This window comes from Xenopus tropicalis, chromosome 4, assembly GCF_000004195.4.
Source record: "Xenopus tropicalis strain Nigerian chromosome 4, UCB_Xtro_10.0, whole genome shotgun sequence".
Taxonomy (NCBI): domain Eukaryota; kingdom Metazoa; phylum Chordata; class Amphibia; order Anura; family Pipidae; genus Xenopus; species Xenopus tropicalis.
This window is the reverse complement of record NC_030680.2, coordinates 130,702,034-130,721,639: the sequence shown is the minus strand read 5'-3', so window position 1 is coordinate 130,721,639 and position 19,606 is coordinate 130,702,034. Positions and strand designations below refer to the sequence as shown.

The 19,606-nt window shown below is 41.4% G+C and overlaps 1 protein-coding gene across 1 annotated transcript in view; it reads right to left on the bottom strand.

Annotated features, from left to right (window-relative positions):
* grm7 (glutamate receptor, metabotropic 7) overlaps positions 1-19,606 on the bottom strand; it is a 279,002-nt gene that overhangs the window by 80,282 nt on the left and 179,114 nt on the right.

Below are 19,606 nucleotides of genomic sequence, written 5' to 3'. Positions count from 1 at the left end.
AAATGTTCAACTATTAATTATATTTATTAACTCCCCTGAGGTCTTCAGTCGGTTTTTTTGGTTCAGGCACCACTTTGAACTCAAACCTTTGGTCAGCCACCTGTAGCTCATAACAAAGTCACAGATATATATGAAAACATGATAAATAACCATTCAAACTCAAATCTTACCATAACTTACCCCACAGTATCAGAACCATTGGCCTCTAGTCATTCATCTCTAAGTCCATCCCTATCCTATCTGGCCTTCATTGTTTTTTTTATGATTTTATCTCATTGGTGTAGATTTCTGAAGATCCTGCCAAATATGTTCTTCTTCATTCTACACTTGGATCTCCAGCATTTCTCTTTATCTATAATAGTGCATTCCCTATCTATTCTACTCTCAATCCCCTTCAGGTTTAGCTCTTTGCATTCTACAGGTTTTTACCTTTTTCCTTAGTCTGAATTTACTATCTCCTGTTCTTTCTTCTCCCAACCTCCTTCCCATCCATTGATGCCTTCCATAGTCTGCCTCTCTTTCCCGTGATGGCTTTTTTTAAACGCCTGCCTCCTCTTCCTCTGCTTATTGTAGCTTAAACTCTTTTCCTCATTGGGTTTCGGAGCTTTACTAGCTGTGTGAACTTCAAGACAAGTGACAGCCTAGAGATAACTCATTTACCCGAACATTCTGTGTGCAGAGATAGCAGCTATACAGGGCTATAATTATGAAGAGTTCTTTCACTTGCCTCGTTACAGTATACACAGATAGCTTTATACCAGCAGCTGCACAAAGATTTGCAACTCTTCCCTCACCTCTGGCTGTAAAACGCCTAATGAAATGCAAGCTGCCCGATAAGCTGTGTGGAACGAAAAGATTAGGAGACGGATTCACACTCGGAAGCATCACACAGAAATCCATGTTGTCAGGAATATAATTGGAGTCTAGCTCTAACCTTCTGCTAGGAATGAAACACCTTTGATAAAGAAATTTTATGCCACAACACACACACACACAAAGAGGACCTAGAGACCTTTAGGCCTGACCAGCCGATCACTTCAGAAGATGTCAGGCAGGATAGGTAGCACATAGAGGCTCTTCAAGCTCTCTCTTGGCACCATGTAACACAGTGCTACAGAGAAAGGATTTAGAAAGCTTGGCATATAGAAAAGAAACACAGAGATGGCTTTGGAGATGCTGTTACACTTTTAGGTTATTGTTAATACAGTTCCTAGAGTAGCAGGCAAAATATAGCTGAGATGAACATATAAACTTGAGCATGTACCTGGCAGGGACAGTTTCAAGTTAGGATAATGCTATAGAAAAGGCACATATACTTATGCATGTACATGCCAAAAACAGTTCCAGGGTAGGGTAATGAATGGATTTACCTTGGCTTCTTGGGAATAAAAGCAGAAAGTGAAAAAATGTATAAAATAGATTCTTAGATGTGTCCAATAATGATAAGCAAATTTTTTCACCAGGCATGGATTTGCAGCAAAATTCACCATTTTGCAATCGGCACATTTTTGGCGCAGTTTCATGAAAAAGTTTGCTGATGGCGAAATGCACAAAAAATGAAATTTGAGACAAAAAGTCCCCAAGACAAAAAAATCACCATGAAAGAATGTTATGGAGACAAAAAAAGTTGTTGACTTTAATGCATTTGGAGTGAGAAAAAACGGAGAAGAGTCCATGGATGAATCAATGAACAGCAGCAAATTTCAAATAAAATTCTAGACTAGTTCTAAACTCATTATCATCAGTTCAGGACAAAAAATAGTGATTTCTTCTATATTTTATTGATATGTGGTCTGTAGTTAAATACATTTAGTAAACTCACTTTAAATGCTTTAGCCACATGGTTATATCAACCAGATTCAGCAAGATAAGTGTATTTACGGAGACTGGTCCTAGATGAACCAATAGTTACATGCAATATTGTATTTTCAAACTAAACTGTATAGTTATTAGTCCTTACGCAGGTCTTTTAAACAGTACTGATTGGCAAAAGGTTGATCATGGGACCTGAAACTTCTGAAACTTACATTTTTATGCTTAGAGAAATTCTGACACCCTGAAATGTATATACATAATATATTGTGACAGCTGCTCTATTTGTATCTAGGTAGACATGACCCATGTGATGGGGGTTCTTATTATCGGTAACCTGTTAAAGGTTACTTGTAGCTCATTACTTTCAATGGGCAGTAAAGCCCAGTTTTTTGATGGACCCAGATTTATAGCAGCTGCTTGCTCCTAAGACCCCTTAAGAAGCCGCAATGTGCCCAATTAATGAAGGGTCTGATAAAAAGCTATGCTGCTAGGTAGGTAAGGGTTTCAGATAATTTGACCCATATTTATTCCAAATCTTATCTATCAAACTCATAGTGCTGCTTCTCTGTAGGGTGGATGCTTGGATCTGTACAAGCCCCCTGTAGGTGCTCCATCTCAGAAGGGGCACCCTACTTTTTTCTAATTCTGGCCCTAGGTATAACATTGGTATGAAGAATTCCAAATTCCCTTTAAGAACTATAGTAAGAAGGTCAATCATTTATATATAATGCACAGACCCCTCTTACTCTAGAATTTTAACTTGTTGCTCTTCATTCTAGTGCTGGCAGATCTGTAGCATGAGAACCAAATCCCTGTCCTGATCAAATAATATCCTATAGAACAACAGTGGAGATAATTTGCTAACACAGGTGCTAAAGTGTACCAGAGCAGCTGTCCATAGCAACCAAGAGATTGCCATCTTCTAATGTTTAGTAGATTGAACAAAACTATTTGCTGATTGGTAGCTATTGGCTACCGTAATGGTATAATTTAGCACCTATGTTAATAAATGAGTCCAATGTAAACAGCCTTTGTATGTGACCAGTGCCTCTGACAAAGAGATCTGACCTGCCCTTGACCGCATGTCACATACTGCTGAAAGTCTGACTGGTCACTGCAACAATCCCACACAATCATGTGAGCGATTTACTAATGAACAGGGATGGAATGAACTCCTCCAGAACATCGGCTCCATTATCTCCACCCGTAACCCATAATAAGCCGAGCAAGAATAATGACTTCGATGTTGCAGGTCAATAATGGAAAAGTGAGTGTTCTCCCCCACCCCCTACAGGACAGATGACATGTAGTCAACGACAAATAAACCCACAGAGAAGGACATTTCCTCTTGATGAATGGTCAAATCTGTAGACTAATCTCACAATGCCATATGGATACAATGACCAGCAGCACAGTACAGCCATGGATTCCTCTGAAAGTAATGGGTGCCTCACCTACCAGCAAGACACAATGCATACTTAAACAATGCCACACATACAAAGACACAAACACATACATATATACTCAAGGCCACAGCTTATAGGAACTTAAAACCAGCTCACAGCACTACACTCAACCACAGCAGTGCATAAATATACTTAACCCTTAACCACTCTACATCAGGGGTGCTATCTGCAAGGAGTTCATATGTTCTCCCTGTGTCTCTAAAAACATACAACCAGGTTAACTAGAACCTAATGAAGTTGTCCTTAGAATGCAAAGAGACATCAGTCTGGGATTATACACGCAGCTCTCCCCTGAATACAGCCACATGATATTACCATTCTTTTATATTGAGAATGCCGGCCTTCAAGTAGTAGCACAAGGCAATTGCATAATTGCATCTCCCTTCCTGCTGTATGATAGTATGATAGTGCTGTTAGGTTTGCTTAGTTACTAGGATATTACAATGAAACTGTGATTTATAGACTCTTCTAGAGGTTGAGATTTTCCGAGGTTAGTACATTATCAGCTCCCGTGTCTATAGCTTTGGGTTACTTGACCCCTTGCCTAAAACCACCTGATTAAAACATTCTCTACAACAGAGAATCATTTATCTCTGGGTTCCTGGGGGGATGCAGAGCTAATCCAGCCTGTGTTTAGATTTTTTTTTGCTCTCCACAAGATTCTGTTCTTCAAATGCTACAAGCTCAGCTTTCTGGTCTGCTCCTCTTATCACCCGTCCCTGATTAAACCTGACAAACAGTTCCCAGTGCGGTGCTAATGAAGTTTCATAGAGCTTTCTGCCTATGCAGCCTCAATACCGATAAAGAGTCATTTCTCATAGTTCTTTAGGGAAACAAGGGACCTTGTGCTCGCTGCAAGTGAAAGGATCTAGGCAGCCGTCTGATGAGCCTTGTAATAGGGGTGCAGCCTTTGTATGATATGTTTTTATTATAGAAGACTGTCTAGCATCTATTATATTAGTGTTACCTGCGGTATGGCCTGAACTAGACACCTCAGCTTTGTGACTTAGCCCACACACACAGACAAGAGCCAGGCTACTGTCCTACTGCTCCCATTATGTACATGAAATATAAACCTGTCCGTCTCCTTCCTTTCCCTAATAAGGAATTTAATATTGAATGAGATTATCGCAGTTACAAATGTGATGTATAGGTATCCTGGCAGCAAATCAGGTCAATTAAGTGGATTTATTACTGAAAGGTAATGTGATTGAAGTGAGTAATTTTTCCCTTCCTATAAATCAGGTGGCGTTTTTGTTGTTTGGACATTAATAGTCCTGTTTGAACAGATCATGGGAAAATAGCTGTGTTTAGAATGACAGTGCTTAGCTGTTTTATTGATGTGTGGCAAAATGCCAAACTAGCACCTAGAGAGGTCAGTGATTGCAATATATATATATACTGTATGTATATATATATGTGTATATTAGTGATGAACAAATCTGTCCAGTTTCGCTTGGCCAAAAATGTAGCTAAACTGCTGAAAATTACATGGAATGGTGAAAATTTCACAAGATGCAGTTAGCGTGTGACTTTTTTGATGTAACCACAACTTTTTTCATGCAACCGTGCCCTTTTTTTGTTAAAGTGATCTCGATTTTTTTAACGTGACTGCGACTTTCTGGGTGCAACCTTTTTCCCACATGGTGATTTTTTTGTGGCCAATGGTGAAATACGGAATTTCACAGTGAATCCATTCTTGGCGAAAACTTTCACTCATCACTAGTTTATATATATATATATATATATATATATTGAAGATTATACAGGTATGGGATCCCTTATCCAGAAAGTTCCAAATTACAGAAAGGCCATCTCCCATAGACTCCATTATAAGCAAATAATTCTAATTTTTTAAAAATTCCTTTTTCTCTGTAATAATAAAACAGTACCTGTACTTGATCCCAACTAAGATATAATTACCCCTTATTGGGGCAGAACAGCCCTATTGGGTTTATTTAATGGTTAAATGATTCCCTTTTCTCTGTAATAATAAAACAGTACCTGTACTTGATCCCAACTAAGATATAATGAATCCTTATTGGGGGCAGAACAGCCCTATTGGGTTTATTTAATGGTTAAATGATTCCCTTTTCTCTGTAATAATAAAACAGTACCTGTACTTGATCCCAACTAAGATATAATTACCCCTTATTGGGGCAGAACAGCCCTATTGGGTTTATTTAATGGTTAAATGATTCCCTTTTCTCTGTAATAATAAAACAGTACCTGTACTTGATCCCAACTAAGATATAATTACCGTATATACTCGAGTATAAGCCGAGCCGAATATAAGCCGAGGTACCTAATTTTACCTAAGAAAACTAGAAAAACTTATTGACTCGAGTATAAGCCTAGGGTGGGAAATGCAGCCGCTACTGCTAAGTTTCAGTAATCAAATTATTTAATAAAAGGACACTCACAAGTGCTTACATGACTACCATATTAATAAACACAAGGTATGGGCTGGAAAATGAGGCGCATCCAACATAAGATAACCACATGCAAGGTTGTACAGGTTAATATCTCAATTTAATTGCTACATTTTTTTAATCCTATAATTTTTTCTTTTTAGGAAAAAAATGCATGAGCCAGAGGAAAAAACTAACACTGCTCTATGTTGCCATCTTACATTTCCCTGGCCCAAATTTAAGCTTGCATATTTACAGTAGCGTAAAATCCTAGTTCTGCAAGTTATGTCTGGTGAGAGGTAAGCGGTATGGTGCTTTGTTAGTTTTTCCCCAGGCCAATGCGGAAAAGGATGGCCTGCACTCTGCACCATGTCCCAGATAATATATATCCCGGCCAGTGCAGTGCCAGTGCAGTCTTTTTCACCGGCCGGTTGTTTCAGGCAAGCAGTTTAGCCTTTCCTTCTCCTTTAAAGAAAGGTCTACAGAAAGATAAGGGGTAATTTACACAAAAGCCCATGTGCCCCTCCGACCCAAATTAATATAGCACTGCTGAATGCAGGCAACACTGTATTCTTTGGCAGAACTCAGATTAATTTACTGTGTAGACCTTCTGTGCAAAAGAGTACTGCAACCCCGAAATCTTTACAAACTCTGCCCAATTTTTTTTTAACAAGTACATTTATAAATGTGGTATCATTTGTGTGTTTTATTAAGATTTATGTATGATGAAATATATATACAGCTTAGCTATCGATGAAAGCTGGAATAGCGTTAAAAATATGCACCTGACAAAAACTGCCATCCATAAAGAATTACGATTCACCAAGTAGGTGCAGACCAGGAAGCACACAGCGGCGGATCCAGCGCCCGAGCGCCCCAACCCGTGCATCTCCCAAGGATTCACACACGGCGCGACTCGTTGGGGGGGAGGGTGCGAGCGGCGCGCATGTGTGACGAGTAGTCCTGGCGGCGCGCCTTGTGCCGTTTGAATGCTTGGGCGACGCAGGGGTCGGGGGCGAACCCGCCGCTGTGTGCTTCCTGGTCTGTAGCACCTACTTGGTGAATCAGAATTCTTTATGGATGGCAGTTTTTATAAGTGCATATTTTTAACACTATTCCAGCTTTCATTGCACGGGCGCCGGATCCGCCGGCGTGACAAGCAGTCCTGGCGGCGCTATGTGTGACGTGCGGCGGTGCGACATTCGTGCATGCTCGAAATGTGTGTACCTGACTGGTACATGGTATAATCATTTTTATTTAACAAAATTAGTTGCCTCAAGTATAAGCCGAGGATTCCTTTTTTAGCACATTTTGAGTGCTGGAAAACTCGGCTTATACTCGAGTATATACGGTAATCCTTATTGGAGGCAAAACAATCCTATTGGGTTTATTCAATATTTAAATGATTTTGGCAGACTTAAGGGCATGGAGAGATTATGGAAAGATCCCTTATCCAGAAAATCCCAGGACCTCAGCATTCTGTATAATAGGTCCCATACCTGTAGTATGTAAAGAAAAAGGGCTAAAAAAGGTTGAGCGAGGAGAGGAGGAAAAACTGCAAACAGCTATTAAAATGCCCTCCCCTTAAACAAAATAGGGGTTGTTTGTCCTTATATTGCAATATATTAAAGCTGTCCAACTACACCAAAATCATCCTTTGTTTGGCCAGTCCTACACTCACTTTCATTTGGTTTATAAAGAATTCTACTGTTTTATTATACATTTTTCTCAGGGATTAAGCTTTACCTGCAACTTGCTTTCCCAGCTTAAAACTTCCAAAATGTTTGCTCTGTTTATTGGCTCCACTGGGATCACCTGACTGTAGCTGGGAATGATGGGAGCTATAGCATGGAGCTGGCCATGGCTCCTGTATAAACTATAGCAAGAAACTGAAAATTGTGCTCCTCACTCACCATCAAGTTTTAAACTATTAGGTGGGGGCACGATGAGGTTCCACACACAAATACAAAAGGTTTTCTACACTCACCCATATTAATATATAAAAGGACATTAAGACATTTTGTGCACTAAGCTGCTATAAAATGCCCTCCTTAATGTCCCAATGTCCCTCCTAATGGTTTAGTGGTGAGTACAACTTCCCTCTCTGCTATACAATTTCCTGTAAATAAGTTCCTGGATGAAATATATTAAATATCCATTCAAGGACAATTACTGTGCATAACATTGCGGTCCCTATGTATATATATTACCAGAGCTGTTGAATTTGATAGACATGGAGTGCACTGTAATTCTCATGCTTATTATTTATGCAGTGCACTCCATTGTAATGGGCATTACAGGTATGGGATCTGTTACAGGAAACCTGTTATCTGGAAAGTTCTGAATTACGAAAAGGTTGCTTCCCATAGACTCAATTATAAGCAAATAAGTCTTTTTTTTTTTTTTTTTTTAAATGATTTCCTTTTTCTCTGTAATAATAAAACAGTACCTGTACTTGATCCCAACTAAGATATAATTACCCCTTATTGGGGGCAGAACAGCCCTATTGGGTTTATTTAATGGTTAAATGATTCCCTTTTCTCTGTAATAATAAAACAGTACCTGTACTTGATCCCAACTAAGATATAATTACCCCTTATTGGGGGCAGAACAGCCCTATTGGGTTTATTTAATGGTTAAATGATTTCCTTTTCTCTGTAATAATAAAACAGTACCTGTACTTGATCCCAACTAAGATATAATTACCCCTTATTGGGGGCAGAACAGCCCTATTGGGTTTATTTAATGGTTAAATGATTCCCTTTTCTCTGTAATAATAAAACAGTACCTGTACTTGATCCCAACTAAGATATAATTACCCCTTATTGGGGCAGAACAGCCCTATTGGGTTTATTTAATGGTTAAATGATTCCCTTTTCTCTGTAATAATAAAACAGTACCTGTATTTGATCCCAACTAAAATATAATGAATCCTTATTGGAGGCAAAACAATACTATTGGGTTTATTTAGTGTTTAAATGATTTTTTAGTAGACTTAAGGTATGGAGATCCAAATGACATAAAACCTGAGCATTCTGCATAACAGGTCCCATACCCGTATTGATAAAAATCTGCAGAGAAAGGTACAGTAGCTAAGCCGATGAAGAATATGAAAGACCATGGTTGTAAGAAAGACTGGGCAAGCTGTTTACTCTAAAGAAAAAAAGAATCACCGAATTTAATTATGTAAGGACACCGGATAATAACCTCCAGAATGCTCGGGACCTGGGGTTTTCCAGATAAGGGATCTTTATGTCATTTGTATCTCCATACCTTAAGTCTACTAAAAAATCATTTAAGCGCTAAATAAACCCAATTCACCACTGGATTTTTCCAAAGGGCACTCAGTATCCATTGAGACTGAAAGAAAGGGGGTTTCATTCTAAGGTTTGAAGCAGGTTTTTGTTTTACAGTGAGAGCTGTAGAGTTCAGTCCCTGAAGGCAGATACATTAAATATCTTCAGGAAAGTGTTGGATACAGCAACGGAAAAATCATATGGTTACTGAAACTGACATTTTTGCACAAAGTTGATGCATGGACTGGTCCAATTGCCCTAAAGATTTTATTAGATTTATGTGGCAATTGGCCAATCACCAATTGCCATTTCATAACTCCTTGATGTCCCCAGCACCGCCCCTGAAATCACCCACTCTGCCCTTGTGACATAACTGCTCGCCCCCTGCCCGGACTTACTAGAAGGTGGCATTGCAAATATTTTCCCCCGTGTTTAGGGGGCTAAAATGGTTTTGCTGTGGGCACCTGTTAACCAGTGAGGATTCTGACCAGGAATTTAGTCAGGGGCCAATATGGATTTGCCTGGATCTATAGATTCAACGTCTTTGTACTGATGTTCTTCTCCCACAGTGCCGTTTATGTTCAAACACAAGGAAAAATATGGTAGATATTAAAAAGCAAATCTAGCCCTTTGCCCCCAGAGGTCCATCGAGAGCCATTATGTGGCTCAAACAGCAAAATGTTAACCCTTTTCCCCATGTCCCTGCACTGCATTTCAGAGGCTACTGTATATGAATTATGTATTCAGGTCAGGCAGGGAAGTACTAAGCAAAAAACAAGAGAGTCTGTCCTGCTCATCTGCAGGTTCTCTGCCATTTTCCATGGCTTTTGCACAATATCCGCTCTCGCAATACAAATCAGTGCCCAGCAGATGTCTCTGGCATGAAATTGGTTGGTGAGGACACGCTGCTGTTGTTTATATGGGATGCAGGGCTGGATTTATGGGGTGTGAGATCGGCTTAATGCACATGTTTGTAAAGCCATATTGATAATTATACATACTATAAATCTTCCAAGTTGGCGTTGGAAGGCTGTCTGTGATGTACTGCAGGCTGCTGTTACGGAGGAAATAAAAGGCCCGGAAAGGATACGGAGAATGGACACATTAACCATTAGATAGCAATTTCTGTAGCCCTGGTTGGAAGAATAAAATATATGTCTTAACAGGAAGCTGCCACAATCTTTATTGTGAGGTACGTAAATATCCATTGAGCCTGCTTTCTGAACCATTTGCTGAATATAGAGGTGGTGATAAGAAAATAGATATTATCACAATGATCAAAAATAATAACATGATGTTTGGAGGAAATAAGCTCAATCTATAGAAATACCTTAGAACATTTCTTAGAGAAAAATGTTTGATATTTCACCAATCCAACCAGCCTTACTTCAATCTGCTTGTTTTCTTATGATTCTAGAAATCAATCCCACCTAAATGGGGCAACTGTGAGTTTTCAAAATGATAATTTTAAGCCCTGGCTGTCCCTATCTGCCTATCATTGCAATCTTCTCCTCTCCCAGCCTTCTTATAGTTGCTCCCATGCTGCCTTGGAACTCTCTGCCCATTTCTGATACATTGTGGAACCCACAAGGATCGGTAGTCCAAGTTGCTGCAGACAATCTCCGGGGGTCAGTACCTTTAAAGGGGGCAACTGTGAGGGTGGCTAAAGAGATCTGTGTGTGGCACCCTTCCTGTATGCACACTACAGTTAGGTGAGTGTAATTACTATTATCCAATTTTCACCCATAAAGGCCTTTAGAACATAATCATACTGCAGAACCTAATCTATTCCATTTTCTAAACCAAGCCTGAACTCTTATTCGGAATGTATTTCAAGTCAAGGAACCTAATACCCTCTATCGGAATTTCCTTTGCTGCAAATATATCACACAAGCGAGAACGCAGGAGAAACAAATAAAATACAAGGTTATGTGCTTTGATCAGCAGAAGCGGAAAGATAGCATATCTCCATGACAGATGCGCAAAAAAGTGCCTACTGACAGGACGTTGAAAGAATCTCATTATCACGCGGTACCTGGTTGAGGAGAAAGACAGAAAGTCCTCTGGTATCCTAATCATAATGATGCTAACTGGCATTCATAAATAGCAAATTCACACTGGCAAGAAAATGGTGTTGCTGAGTCTCAGTTCCCTCAGTTTTACTTAGATATGAGAGACTTTCTGCCCCCACTGGCTCAGTTTGGTAATCATCAAGTTTTGTCTAACATGGAATAAGGTTAACAGATTTTTAAAGTGGAATTTGGAGACAGTAAGGGGCCTGCCAAGCCCACTTTTAGGCCACTCCCCCATTGCCATACAGTCTCTCAACATTACAGCAATATATTATAATCATAACATATTTCTCTAGAAAAGCTCCACAATAATTCTATACATATTCCTTCAGCAACAAAGAAAGTGGTGGGGTAAGTTTGGAAGATGTAGGAAGGGGGTCAGATGACAGAAGATGACTCCTTCCTCCTTTCCTGGGATAGCAACGATTGATCGTGGGGTGGCTCTGTAGCCACAGGGACAGCTTCCAGAGGCGGGGATGTTTGCTGGGGTCAGTATTCTATGGGAACAGGGAATCTGAAATGAGGTCACATCCCCAAAGTTGTTATATATGAAACCGCAAATGCAAACAGCATTTATACATGCGACAAGCACTAATGACCCCATAAACTGCATGTACTCACAAAGTGAACCCTGGTAGCAACATCTGTCTGTTAAGATGTAAATATATATAATATAACATTGAGTGAAACTATGGCCAATAATGCTCTAGCATGTCTTACTGAGAGATGGTATTATCATGGATTACCATTTAACTTATGATACTAGATCAGGGATCCTCAACCTTTTTAACCCATGAGCCACATTCAAATATAAAAACTGGTGGGAAGCCACACAAGTATGAAAACAAATTTCCTTGGGGTTGGCAAGTAAGGACTGTAATTAGATATTCAGTTGCCCCATGACTCCAAGACGCTCTTTTGGCATGAAATCTGTATTTTTTAGCCTTCACAACTTTCCTCCAAGGTATTGAAAAAAATAAGCATCGGATTTGAGGCCACTGACAACAACATTAAAAGGGGTGGTAAGGCACATGCTGCTCACGAGCCACTGGTTGAGGATCACTGAATTTTGGACGTTGTGAACTCTTCCCTCCACTTGTCAAACCCGCTGCCTCCAACCTTCACACCCCACCCGCTGCATGCATGCTATACCCTTTACTTCAGGAAGGAATTTTTTCCCCTCTGCGGCAAATTAGAGAGGCTTCAGATGGTTTTTTTTGCCTTCCTCTGGATCAACTAGTAGTTAGGCAGGTTATATATAGGCATTATGGTTGAACTTGATGGACGTATGTCTTTTTTCAACCCAACTTACTATGTTACTTCTGCCTTGCGAGGGGGTGATATGCCCAAAGAGTGGGGAGCGGGCCTGGGTTAGTGTAGCCCACCAGGTTTTTTCCCAGTGTCCCATCCAGTCCAGTCCAACAATGATTCTAGATTCATGCTGAGGTTCCTAGCATGCAATACCCAGCATTGGATGTCTATAGCATTACACATATTAGATTTTTACTTCTTTATCTAGTCCGGTTTGTCTAGTGTTATGTATCTGGTTACCCCTGGGTCCTCTTCTGAGTCTTGTTCCTAGTCCTGCCTAAGTATTTTTGTGTTTGTGTCTGCCTCATAAGTCTTATCTTTACACTTTGCCTGGATGCCTAGTTGATCAGAATGTACAATGCAGTTCTGGCTACAATGTCTATTCTCCTACTGTTAAGATACATTTCTGCCTTATTTCCAGAGTAAAATAAGCTTTCTCTCTCTGCTTCAGCATTATAACAATGGCAGTAAGCACTGCAGTGTGAAGAAAGAATTTGTTTTGGCCCTGTCAGGGGTAGGAACATCCTTTACATGCATAGTTGCATTTATAAATAAGTGGGAATGAAAATACCGCTTGCACTCTCTGAGGCATTTTCCATAAATTGCAACAAACCAGCACCAACACTGTGTCTTGTATTGTTGGCATCTGAAAAAATAAGATACTTATATAAAGTTTATGCGCACCTTCCTGATTTTGAAAGGAATAGATAGCCTGCACAGTTTAGTCTAGAACATTAGTCTAAAACAGCTACCCGCGATTCTATGTGTTAGTGACTACTATGCGTATAACCCCTGCTCTTAGTATATGTTGTACATATTGAAATAAAATACAGTGCATTGTGGGACACATATAGTGGCCATGGGGGATGAGCCCTTTTGAACTGGTCATTAAAATGGCAAAGACTGCATGCTAACAGTATGGATAGACATCTCAAAATTCAATATGTTTTTAAAGTTACAAAAGTGTAATACCCTTATTAGAGCTTAGCATAACAATACCGTTAATTTATACAGTGTCAACATATTATATTGAAGCCTATATAGAGTAGATCAGACATCTATATGAGTCTCTGATAGTGAGTAAATCTGTCCAGATTTGTTTTACCAAAAAAATTGCTGCATTTTTTCATGCAATATGCATTAAAGTCAATGGGCATTTTTTCCTAGCCATGACCAACGTGACAAATTTTTGCAGTAAAATTTAACCACAAATCTATGCCACAGCAGAACTTGCTCTCAAGAGAAATAAAGTAATGATCTCAGAAGCTAATTAAGCTACTCAATGTGCTACTGGGCTGTGAAATCAAACTTAAACAACCACAGGCAAAAGATACAAAGTCAGGGCTAACCGCAATGCCACAATTTTATCCCAGTAACCAGTATTTTTATTCCTACCAAAGATTCAAGCAATAGATTACTATGACTATGGGATAGCAGGTATAGTAGGGAGAGATGGTGCCTATAGTAGCAGTGGGGGGATAATAGCCTCTGGGAAGGGACTGTGGCTGTGGGATAGCAGGTATAGTAGGGAGAGATGGTGCCTATAGTAGCAGTGGGGGGATAATAGCCTCTGGGAAGGGACTGGGGCTGTGGGATAGCAGGTATAGTAGGGAGAGATGGTGCCTATAGTAGCAGTGGGGGATAATAGCCTCTGGGAAGGGACTGGGGCTGTGGGATAGCAGGTATAGTAGGGAGAGATGGTGCCTATAGTAGCAGTGGGGGGATAATAGCCTCTGGGAAGGGACTGGGGCTGTGGGATAGCAGGTATAGTAGGGAGAGATGGTGCCTATAGTAGCAGTGGGGGGATAATAGCCTCTGGGAAGGGACTGGGGCTGTGGGATAGCAGGTATAGTAGGGAGAGATGGTGCCTATAGTAGCAGTGGGGGATAATAGCCTCTGGGAAGGGACTGGGGCTGTGGGATAGCAGGTATAGTAGGGAGAGATGGTGCCTATAGTAGCAGTGGGGGGATAATAGCCTCTGGGAAGGGACTGGGGCTGTGGGATAGCAGGTATAGTAGGGAGAGATGGTGCCTATAGTAGCAGTGGGATAATAGCCTCTGGGAAGGGACTGTGGCTGTGGGATAGCAGGTATAGTAGGGAGAGATGGTGTCTATAGTAGCAGTGGGGGATAATAGCCTCTGGGAAGGGACTGTGGCTGTGGGATAATAGGTATAGTAGGGAAAGATGGTGCCTATAGTAGCAGTGGGGGGATAATAGCCTCTGGGAAGGGACTGGGGCTGTGGGATAGCAGGTATAGTAGGGAGAGATGGTGCCTATAGTAGCAGTGGGGGGATAATAGCCTCTGGGAAAGGACTGTGGCTGTGGGATAGCAGGTATAGTAGGGAGAGATGGTGCCTATAGTAGCAGTGGGATAATAGCCTCTGGGAAGGGACTGGGGCTGTGGGATAGCAGGTATAGTAGGGAGAGATGGTGCCTATAGTAGCAGTGGGGGATAATAGCCTCTGGGAAGGGACTGTGGCTGTGGGATAGCAGGTATAGTAGGGAGAGATGGTTCCTATAGTAGCAGTGGGGGGATAATACCCTCTGGGAAGGGACTGGGGCTGTGGGATAGCAGGTATAGTAGGGAGAGATGGTGCCTATAGTAGCAGTGGGGGGATAATATCCTCTGGGAAGGGACTGGGGCTGTGGGATAGCAGGTATAGTAGGGAGAGATGGTGCCTATAGTAGCAGTGGGATAATAGCCTCTCTGAAGGGACAGTAACAATGATTGGAAATACAACAAATGTGGATATTTTTTGAAAAGTGGCAGCAGTATTCCAGGGTACCATATCTAAACGGTATCCTGGAATACTTGCACTATAATATGACCTTTCCAGAGAGCTGACAGTCACTTTATCTCACTAAAGTTTACAGTCTGCAACTGATGCTCTCAAATTGGATTGATATTTTCACTAATGGTGGCCTCTAAGTCTTTCCAATAGGGATACTTTGGCTAGTAATTGATGATCAACAAGGCACATCAATATTTTGCAGCCATAAACCATCTTTCAGACAAGGGTAGGATGGTTAAAAGTTCAGGAGACAAGTCACAATGAGGAAGATGCAGGAAAAGCGAGGATGGGGTGTTGGTTTTCAAACTACAGGTATTAGGGTTTGAGTTCAACCCAGTCAGCCAGCCCTTAACTCAGTAACTGGAAACCAGCAGCCCTCAATATGTTGTAAATTACAAGACTCAACATGTCTGTGTCGATGTGAGACCCCTTTTAAGGCTAATTTTGAACAATTCTAGAAAAGTTCCCTCTTGACTTTTCTCATTGAAGATAAGGTTACCTAAAAATACATTACAAACCCTGAACTCAAAATCGGTGTATTCACTTATATCTTGCATTTCACATTGCTGTCAGCTGAGCTTTAGAAAATACTACTTATGGCTTGGACCCAGGAGCACTAGAATCTAAAAGTACTCTTACAAAAAATCTCATTAGAGATGATGGAGATGGAGTGCCCATTACTTATATGGAAGGTTCGACTTGTTTTCCATTTAAGGAGAGCAGATAGGTTCATCAATTGTGGTCACAGCTAACAAATGTAGTTAGCAGGGCTGCATTGATTGCCATATGTTTACTTTTACTGTAAATAGGATCAATGTGCATTTGGAAGTGAGATCCGCTGACCTGTTATCTAGTGTACTTTTTTGCCTGTATGTGGAAATATTTATGACAGCCTTGCTATGTCTTTACCCGCACACATTCTCAAGCAGTTTAGATATACTGTAGAAACCTATGAGAATGTAGTTGTCACTGTACAGTATGTTACATGGCCAGGACCTACCTGACCTCCCTACTGAATTAGCAGCATTTTTTGGTAGTATATTGGGAAAGTTTAGTAAAGCACCTTGTGCTATACTCTTGACTGTACAGGTATAACAGTACTATCTTTTGTAGCAGAGAGATAAAGACCTCTGGGAGAAGACAGAGGCATAATAGCTTCTGGGAAGAGATTGTGGCTGTGGGATAGCAGGTATAGTAGGGAGAGATGGTGCCTATAGTAGCAGTGGGGGGATAATAGCCTCTGGGAAGGGACTGTGGCTGTGGGATAGCAGGTATAGTAGGGAGAGATGGTGCCTATAGTAGCAGTGGGGATAATAGCCTCTGGGAAGGGACTGGGGCTGTGGGATAGCAGATATAGTAGGGAGAGATGGTGCCTATAGTAGCAGTGGGGGGATAATAGCCTCTGGGAAAGGACTGGGGCTGTGGGATAGCAGGTATAGTAGGGAGAGATGGTGCCTATAGTAGCAGTGGGGGGGATAATAGCCTCTGGGAAGGAACTGGGTCTGTGGGATAGTAGGTATAGTAGGGAGAGATGGTGCCTATAGTAGCAGTGGGGGGGATAATAGCCTCTGGGAAGGGACTGTGGCTGTGGGATAGCAGGTATAGTAGGGAGAGATGGTGCCTATAGTAGCAGTGGGGGGATAATAGCCTCTGGGAAGGGACTGTGGCTGTGGGATAGCAGGTATAGTAGGGAGAGATGGTGCCTATAGTAGCAGTCGGGGGATAATAGCCTCTGGGAAGGGACTGGGGCTGTGGGATAGCAGGTATAGTAGGGAGAGATGGTGCCTATAGTAGCAGTGGGATAATAGCCTCTGGGAAGGGACTGTGGCTGTGGGATAGCAGGTATAGTAGGGAGAGATGGTGCCTATAGTAGCAGTGGGGGGATAATAGCCTCTGGGAAGGGACTGGGGCTGTGGGATAGCAGGTATAGTAGGGAGAGATGGTGCCTATAGTAGCAGTGGGGGGATAATAGCCTCTGGGAAGGGACTGTGGCTGTGGGATAACAGGTATAGTAGGGAGAGATGGTGCTTATAGTAGCAGTGGGATAATAGCCTCTGGGAAGGGACTGTGGCTGTGGGATAGCAGGTATAGAAGGGAGAGATGGTGCCTATAGTAGCAGTGGGGGGATAATAGCCTCTGGGAAGGGACTGGGGCTGTGGGATAGCAGGTATAGTAGGGAGAGATGGTGCCTATAGTAGCAGTGGGATAATAGCCTCTGGGAAGGGACTGTGGCTGTGGGAATAGCAGGTATAGTAGGGAGAGATGGTGCCTATAGTAGCAGTGGGATAATAGCCTCTGGGAAGGGACTGGGGCTGTGGGAATAGCAGGTATAGTAGGGAGAGATGGTGCCTATAGTAGCAGTGGGATAATAGCCTCTGGGAAGGGACTGGGGCTGTGGGAATAGCAGGTATAGTAGGGAGAGATGGTGCCTATAGTAGCAGTGGGATAATAGCCTCTGGGAAGGGACTGTGGCTGTGGGATAGCAGGTATAGTAGGGAGAGATGGTGCCTATAGTAGCAGTGGGGGGATAATAGCCTCTGGGAAGGGACTGTGGCTGTGGGATAGCAGGTATACCAGGAAGAGATGGTGCCTATAGTAGCAGTAGAATGTATATCATGTAACCCACCAGTTCTTTAAAAGTGTGGAAGATGACAGCTTATACTAAAAAAGGACATGAAAATTTACCCAGGTAAGTTCCTAAATGAGGTCAATACATCTCACAAACAGCAGTTAGGCAGGTTCCCTGTAGGCGAGAGCAGGTTGTTCTGCTTCTTATACGAAATTAAGGCCACCAAAGACTGTTTCCATAAGTGTTTTGCAATTGTCTATATTAAAGATAATTGCAATCACATATAATTATGTGAGTACTTAATTATCATGTGAAAATCATTTAATTACAAATGGCGGATTGAGGTGAAGGACGATTACAAATTCCCGCTGATGCTGAAGAGCGTGACATTTTAATGCAATGACATTTCATCCACTGAGATCTGGGTTTTACATTTGCAGGGTTCATCTGCAGTAATAAACGGAGAGTAAGTCAGAGAAGGTGTTGATGTAACTTCCTAACCAAGGTATAAACCGATATAGCAAAGTCTTTTATTTTTGTTATTAACGATGAGGCTCCTAAAGTGATAGGATAGAAAACCACCCAAAATGTAACCTGGAGTCCAACCACAAAACAAGAGCAGGTACATGGGGATAAGCCATAGGGGTGAATAACAAGTAATATGGCCGGCCATGTAGATTGCATTACTTACTGGGACTGCAGGAAGCAGGGGAAAGGTGCTGCTCCAGGTCAGCTTATGATTTCCTTATAATGAGTGGAACCATTATCAGTTCTAATAGAGCGAATGTAACCTGCTGCTTAGAATCTGTTAGCCAGAGGGCCTCTGTTTGGGCAGAAATAACCACAAGAAAATTGCCACTAATGTGCTTCTAACGGCATTCACATGCAGGAACAGCCTTCTAATGTGGTAATGTAATAAAGTCGTTAGCACAGTGAAAATTTGCTAAATGAAGAAAAAGTACATTTCTCAGTGAAATATTGTTTGTTCGACATTGCATTGCAAATTGTAATGTCTCTGAAGTGGGCTTGAAATTTCATTCTTAGAATGATGACTTTTCCATTCAGATGTTTTATTCCATAAACTGCCCTTAGACAAGCCTGAAGGCCTAAGCTGGCATTAAACATATGTACTACTGTGTATTAAATTCAGTGTCAATATACTGTGTGTCAGTGGTAGAGGAGTCTCTTGGAGTTCATCCATAAATTAATTATACCTCTGCCATTTTGGGTTACAGGCTGTGTTCTGTACCTTGTCTCAGATTAAAATCCATTGCAAAATGTAGAGGCAGCCATTATTCCAAAAATTTTCAGAAAATGTGTTCAGTTTAGACCTCCAAGCTAGGTTTCTAAGTGTATCTTGGGGGGCAAATAGTGTGTCCCTACAAATTATTCCTTGATGAGCCCTCACCCTAGCCCTCAAAGGCTAAGCACAATAAAGCAGCACATAATCAAGGGCAGAGCTTTCAACCAGGCAATGAGGAAGATAATGATCCACTCCAGGCCTTCTTGAGACCGTATTTCATGTTATCATTTAGTGTGAAAAGGAATTCAGGCCTACAAAACCAGGACAGGATCATTATCTCCCTCATGACATGGGGTTGGTTGACAGCTCTGCAAGGGTAGAACATGTTTTACGTCCACATCAGTTGCCTACAATAATGCATTTTATTTAGGCAAACACTGCGGAATGTAGCCACCCTTCCATGCAAAATGACTGTATGTAGTCATTTAGAGCTGCTTGTTCTCATTCTCCAATATGAAAACAATTGGGAGCATGATATGTTTCTACACTTAGCAAGGACTGTTATTTAGGATTATTTCCTCTTGTATCCCCAGATGAAAGATAGTAATTTGAGGAAAGCGCTTTCAGGTCA